Source organism: Takifugu flavidus, chromosome 10 (assembly GCF_003711565.1).
Source record: "Takifugu flavidus isolate HTHZ2018 chromosome 10, ASM371156v2, whole genome shotgun sequence".
NCBI lineage: Eukaryota > Metazoa > Chordata > Actinopteri > Tetraodontiformes > Tetraodontidae > Takifugu > Takifugu flavidus.
This window is the reverse complement of record NC_079529.1, coordinates 11992103-11999087: the sequence shown is the minus strand read 5'-3', so window position 1 is coordinate 11999087 and position 6985 is coordinate 11992103. Positions and strand designations below refer to the sequence as shown.

The following is a 6985-nucleotide window of genomic DNA, read 5'->3' as shown; positions in this document are numbered from 1 at the left end:
CGTTAAATGCACTAGTAATAATAAATCCTTCGTGAGAACTGATTCAGATTTAATAAAAACTAAAGGATATACAGTATGACAAAGGTACTGCTGCTTATTGAGACCATGATTTTGAAGATTATTCGGAACAAGATTTCGCTGAACCGAAACTTGGCTACTTCCAAGCGCTGCTCAACGAGCAATGTTCACATTAGCAAGAAGGGTCGTTTAACAAAAGTACTGCCCGACTTAAAACAGAAGTCGTGCGTATGACATGCAGTTGTTGTCTTCCTGTTCCGGTCCATAAATACTTGCGCAGACCCAGAACTTGCAGTGTGTAAATCGGGGCCTATAACGAAATGCCCAAGGTTGACATATGTCGTGGACTTCAGCGCCCCCTTGTGTCGATAGAGGGGTATGACACCCCATAGCCCCACCCGCCCCCAGCGTCAGTGTACTAAGATTAAGATTAAGATGAACTTTATTCATCCCCGTGGGGAAATTGAATTATAGTAGCAGCGTATGCAGAGTAAAGAGACAGAATAAATAAATACAGATAAGATTAGAATGTTATAAGCATATATACATCATATATTATAAGCATATACTGTATATATATAATATATACATAATATAATATATACATATCATAAGCATTATAAGCATATATACATAAATATAGAATAAATTAGAAATAAAATTACTACGATCTGTTGATTCTCCTAATCTCTCTTAATCCACTGATGTGTACAATAACTGTTGGATGAACACAACATTAACTGTTATGGTCTTAAAAAAAAAAAAAAAAAAAAGGTACACTCGGACGGAACTCTCAAAATCATCAAAGCCAAACGGGAGCTTTTTGCATGTAGTACCTGTTTTCCGCAGTACTAAAGCCTTCCTAAAGCTACAGTAGACGTCTTATTAAATAAAGGAAAAGATGGGAATTTTGTTCTCAATCCACAATCTGCACAAGCATACAGCGTTAGTTATTATTCTTTATGCCGGAAATGTGTGTTTTATTGGGAAAGAGGGTTGATAAATAGTTGTCAGCTTGCACAGGGGAAATGGAGGTAATAATACAGCAATACCAGGGTCACAGCAAGGAAAACAAGGGTCCCAGCCTGAGCGCATGCGCAGTGAGGGGCGCTGAGCACACCACACTGGTCAGCGTTAATTGGGAGCGCGTCAGAGCGGAGCCAGTTGTCTTCATCGCCTGAAGACGGCCAGATGAAGTTCGGACGGTATTGTTTATCTCAGACGAATTTTAAGTCGTTTTCCTGACTGTGTCGTATTTATAGTTTGGTTAGTGGCTATTGCTTTATGTTGTTATGTTTGGTAGTTGGGTTTCTGCTTGTTAATTGGGTGGTTGCATTGCGATGGTTGTTCTGAGGATTATACCCTTTATTTAGTGTCAGACGACATTATTGTGGTCGTATTTAAGCTGTTAAGTGTGTGACAATTTCTGTCCAAGCTTTATATCGTTAATTACCACGTGAAGCGCGTGTTAATTTATGCGTGTATATACCTCTATTTGACCACTAGATGGCAGCATAGTTATTCAAGAGACTCCATTATTTGGAACGCTTTTGTTCTCGTTTATAGTTTAGAATTAAGTTAAGTTTGGTTAAGTATTAAGTTAAGTTTCTTTAAAAATTTAGTTTTTTTGGCCCAATTCATGCATTGGTGGTTCAGTGGTAGAATTCTCGCCTGCCACGCGGGAGGCCTGGGTTTGATTCCTGGCCAATGCAAATTGTTTTTATCTTATTCTTATGTTTTATTGAATTTGATGGTGGCTGTCATTGGTTCCTTTCTGCAACTTCTCCAGATCAGAGCACTTCTCTTGGCTCATTTTGAGATCATCCCTTTGAGATCAGAGGGTGACCCCTCTAACCAAGCTGATTTAGTTTATGCTCATGGCATACATAGAACTCGAAATTTGCAAGCTTTCTCTGGTGACCATCCCTGAAATAAGCATTAGGTCTGCATCTAAACCCATAAAATAACCATGTCACTCACAGTCACAGGTGTCCGCCAGCATTACCTCATAGAGTTTTAAAATGGATGCCCAGGCTTGGCGTGTCATCCTGCCTTAGTGGCAGTCAAGGCAGAGTTTGATCATGTGACTCCGTCCCCCAGAGAGAATGGCAACCCTAGGCAGGATGTGGTCCTGGAGAACCCAGCTTTGTACTACAGCGCAGTCAAGAAGGACAAACAAAATCTCAGGAAGAAAGTGGTGAGACATGCTGATGTCAGTCATTCTGATCATGATGGAGGATGGCTTGGATGACCATTCCCAGGTTTCCTTTTTTTTTTTTTGATGTTGTTGTAAACTACCCCCACTCATTTCAAAATGAGGTCACAGAAGCAATCTGTCCCACTACAGGTCCAATAGTCATAACCATGACCTTTCCAAACACTGTTTTCTCTTGCTTTCATTGCTTCTCTGCATTTTCTGTCTGTTTTTCTCTCCTCTAACTCTTGCACAGCTTAAGACAGAGCTGTTGGGTTCAAAGTTTAACTCCATTCTAGAGGAGACCACGGTAAGGTTCCTAAATAAACACCAGTAAAAAAAAAAGAAAGATAGATGCATCTTCTTGCGCCACAACTTTTGTGTCCGGAAATCTTTGTTTCTGAAACTGCCTTTTGCATGGCCGCTTTATTACTAGAACAAACTAACAGAAAACATCTCAATCTTCTCATCAGTCATCGACCAGTAACCCCTAACATATCTGGTACTGCATCCTTATAATTTGTGAAACACAAACTCACTTGAGGATCATGCCTCTGATTTTGTGTCCTGGTTCCTCTGTTTGCAGGGAGAAGACGGGGATTATCAAGCTGTGGGCTCTATGGCAGGAATGGAGAGGCAGGAGTTGAATTATGCTTCACTTGAATTTATCGGGGGAAGGTCCAAGAAAGGGGCCTCAGGGAAGAAGGAAGATGGCAGCAACTATAGGGAAATCAAAGCCAAATGAATCGCTATCCTTCCCTGATCCCTCGACTACACGAGATGCAGTGGCCGCACATCTCCTGCCACATCCATGTAGTGATAACCTGTCATGTTCTGCTGGATTTCACTCTGCAAACGCCATCGCCTCAGATTTATCACCTATGATGTACCGCTCAATGTCTACTCTGCCAGTACTCGATACTGTCTCTGCTCCCACAGAATGCCCCCTCACAACATTGCCAACATTTGGAAAAATTCTTACTTTTTTGGTCAGCAAGATCTACTTGACAATGTAAAAGAAAATTCAGGATCGATTCTTACCACACGAGGACGGTATCATTTGAGTTTTAATTACACCCCACAATGATAACGGCAGCAGAGATACAACTGTATCTCAGCATCTTAATCCACAGGATTGTCTGTGATGTCTCCCTCTGGAGCCTGCTTCGGTCAAAGGTTAAAAGAAGTGCATGGTCACATGTGCTTTTCTGTGAGTAACTGTCAAATGTGTTCCAGAATGTCCTGCTCCATGGCTGATGCAGAATCTACCCTAATCTTCTACAGCAAGTCCCAGAACTGATCATTACTCCTCTCTTATTTATTTAAAAAGTGAAAAATGTGAGTGGTTTGTGTCAGATTGCGCTGAGATCACACAAGAGTCTATGGGAAATGTGTGCGTCGTTTCACCTGAGAAGCAGTTAGATGTTTGAATGACGAAAAGTGATGCTGACCAGTCCAGTTGGTTGTGATATGTAAAGACGAGCCTGTGATATAATGTCAAAACACACTAATAGTCTGTATTATATCAATACAATCTTAATTACAATAACAATTATTGTATTAACAAATGTATTTTGATAGTGAAAGAGATGTGGTGTGTAAAGTAAACACAGTGCACACCTGTGTGGTCTATTGATAGAAATAATCGAGTCTGGATGGACAAAGGAGTGAAATATTTGTGACTGACACTGTCTTAATATAACCAGGGTGAAGGTTTTTGAAGGCAGCTAACATGTCTCCGTTTAGCAAAATAACTTATTTGTGACCAAAATCAAGTATTATCCACAGCATTTGAACTAAATGCTGCTTATTTCAGAGCAATACACTGACCAGGACGATGGAATTTATTTTATATTGGGAACAATAATGCAATTTGCGAGATTCAATCTAGCAAATTAGTGAGTTGTAAAAGTTAAATGGGTAAGCTTTAAGTTGGATTTATTTTTCTTTACATTTAGAGGTGTCCATGATTCTACTGTTCATTTTAGGCATGTCTGTCAGCCTCACTATGAAGAAATCTAAGGGTTTTTTTTGGAGGAGTGTTTCAGGAAGACATTACCCAACTGTTTTGTCATGCTGGGCTGTGTGACAGAATGATGATGCCAGCATGTCAGTTAGTTCCTCTTTTGTCCCAGCATTAACAAAGCCATATGGTATGGTCAGATAGCCAAACAGCCATAAAAGGTTTATTAATTGGTTCCCTCTTTCAGTGTGTCCTTTTCACTTTAATTCACTTTCATTCTCTATGTGGTAATAAAAGAAAATTACAATTTCTTGTATATTTTATGTTGTACATGTTTTAATAATGAATTTCATGATAAACATTCATTGTCTAACTGAGGTATGTGCATTGATTTTTTTCCTTAAAACTAACTCATGTATTGTGGTTTAGGTGGAACTGAAGCCCTAAACCAGAGTCAATGCAGATGTAAACGTTGGTATTTAAAGATTTTGGATTAAAACACATTTCTGTGGTTGACTTTTTGGTTGACTTTTTTAAAGATTAGCTGCTCTTCTTCAAAGCTGTGGCAGCAACTCTTTAACCCTCTAGAACTCAAAGACCATGTGCGTGTGTTGTAAAACACATGATCTGATCTGTGCAAATTGGGAAACTAATAGGTTGCTAAAATGCTGTTTGTGTTCATGTGTGAACAGTCACACATGAACACATTAAGCATTTTTACTGAGGGCAGCAGATTTCTGCATCATTGTTGGCTTCTCTTAGTGTACTTGTTTTAAAACCACAAACCTGTATGCCACTTTATCTGTTCTAAGGTCAACCTACAAATTAATAATGAAAAGCAAAAAACAGGCTTCAAAATGTTGATTAATCAATTAAGTTTTTCCTGTCTTCAACGTAGACCTTCAATAGCTTCATAAACACTCCACACTATGATGCTAATGCTAATTAGCAGGGTGCTTATAAAGGGTGTCTATAAATTGTACTGTTTTGCTGTTTATTTATCTGGTTTTTAGTAAATAGTGTTAATGGATGGATGATTTTACAAGCAAAATATGTCTTTCTGGGTTAATTTGGACGCTGACAACAAAAACAGAAGCAGGCATAAATTTTCCTGTTGAGACGTTTCGTAACCTGAAAATTCCGCATGTAGAGACGTTCGTAAGTAGAGGTCCCACTGTATCATAATTGTCATACTGATTACCGTATTTTCACGACTATAAGGTGCACCTAAAACACTGAGATTTTCTCAAAAATCGACGGTGCGCCTTATAATATGGTGCGCCTTGTGTGTGGACTGGGGTAAACGCTCTGCCAATCGATTAGTGGCACACCTACGCGTAAGGATCCCCTAAAATGGCGCCGGTCAAGAGAGACGCGTATGAATGAGGCTTACTTTAAACTGCCATCGAATATGCAGCTGAAAATGGCAATCGAGCAATCTTAGTGTCTCTCCATACGCGCGAGGACAACTGTTGCGCAGCGGCTGCCCGCGGATTACCAGGAGAGGGCGGCCATCTTCCCTAACCCTAACCTTAACCAGGAGAGGGTGGCCATCTTCCCTAACCCTAACCAGGAGAGGGCGGCCTTCTTCCGCACCTACTGCCGCGACAAGATAACCGCGCCCAGCCACATCACCAACATGGATGAGATCCCTCTGACTTTTGACATCCCTTTGACCCACAAAGTAGAGAAAAAGGAACCGGCACGGTGGCGATACGCACAACGGGGCACGCGATGTCGTCGTTCACCGTGGTTCTCGGCTGCCATGGAAACGGACAGAGTGCTGGATGATGGAAGGCAAACACTCCTTCACAAAGACTATGAGGCAGCGGCGGGCAAGTTATGCCACCATATGCGGGTGGATTGTAGACGCATGGGCTATGATACCGTCTTCATGTATTGTAAGAGCTTTCACAAAATCAACGCTGAACCGGAACCGGTCGGTGAGTCCGAATCAGATGATTAAGAAGAGGAATTCGGGATGTTGGACATTGAAATAGCGCAGCTGTTTAAATCATATACAGAAGATGAAAACTTTGATGGTTTTGTGGCGGAAGAATGAATATTTTGTTCAATAAATGTGTCGAAACTCATTGTTTTACTTCCGTTGTTATTTTTACTGTATGTTTTAGCATGCGCCTAATAATACGGTGCGCCTTATGTATGTTTTAAATACAGATATAGCACCCATAACTGAGACTGCACCTTTTATTACAGTGCTCCTTATGGTCGTGAAAATACGCTATCTCAGAAACTGCAGACACATTATCATTAATCACTATGTCAAACTCTAAATAAAGAATTTAGAATTTAAATGTGATAAAGGAATTAGATAGTGAATTAGTTGCTGTCTTTGACAGGTGCTGTGCAGTGTAGTGACTCTGGCAGTGCGCTCCCCTGGTCTGTCGCTGCTGTGGCTCTTATCATCTGTGTTGTCTCTGTCATCTGTGTCCTGAGACTGTGGTGAGTTTGCACCTTTGGGGTTTTTTTTTGCTTTTGAAATCTGTAAATGCTGGAAGTTCACCATCCCTCTGCTGTCCTACAGGAAAGCAGGACAAAAGACAAGAGCAAAGAATGAGAACAGCACATACATGTCTCTGCAGAAGACACACCCAACATCAGATTCAAAGAGTGTTTGCATTTTTTACATTTTTAAATAAGGATGCAGATCATTTGAGCAGTCTGAAATTATTGAATTACAATATTAATGGAACAACTCATTTTAGGATCCCACAATTATGTTGTGAATTACTTCAGCATAAAAAAATCCCCAAAAACTAAAAGCCATTTGATAAATAGAACATTTTTTC

The 6985-nt window shown here is 40.3% G+C and overlaps 1 non-coding gene across 1 annotated transcript; it reads left to right on the top strand.

The window, feature by feature from the left end:
• The first annotated feature begins 1659 nt into the window (after window positions 1–1659).
• Window positions 1660–1730, top strand: trnag-gcc (transfer RNA glycine (anticodon GCC)). Its single transcript has one exon. It is a non-coding gene; the product is annotated as a tRNA-Gly (tRNA).
• The last annotated feature ends 5255 nt before the right edge of the window (window positions 1731–6985 follow it).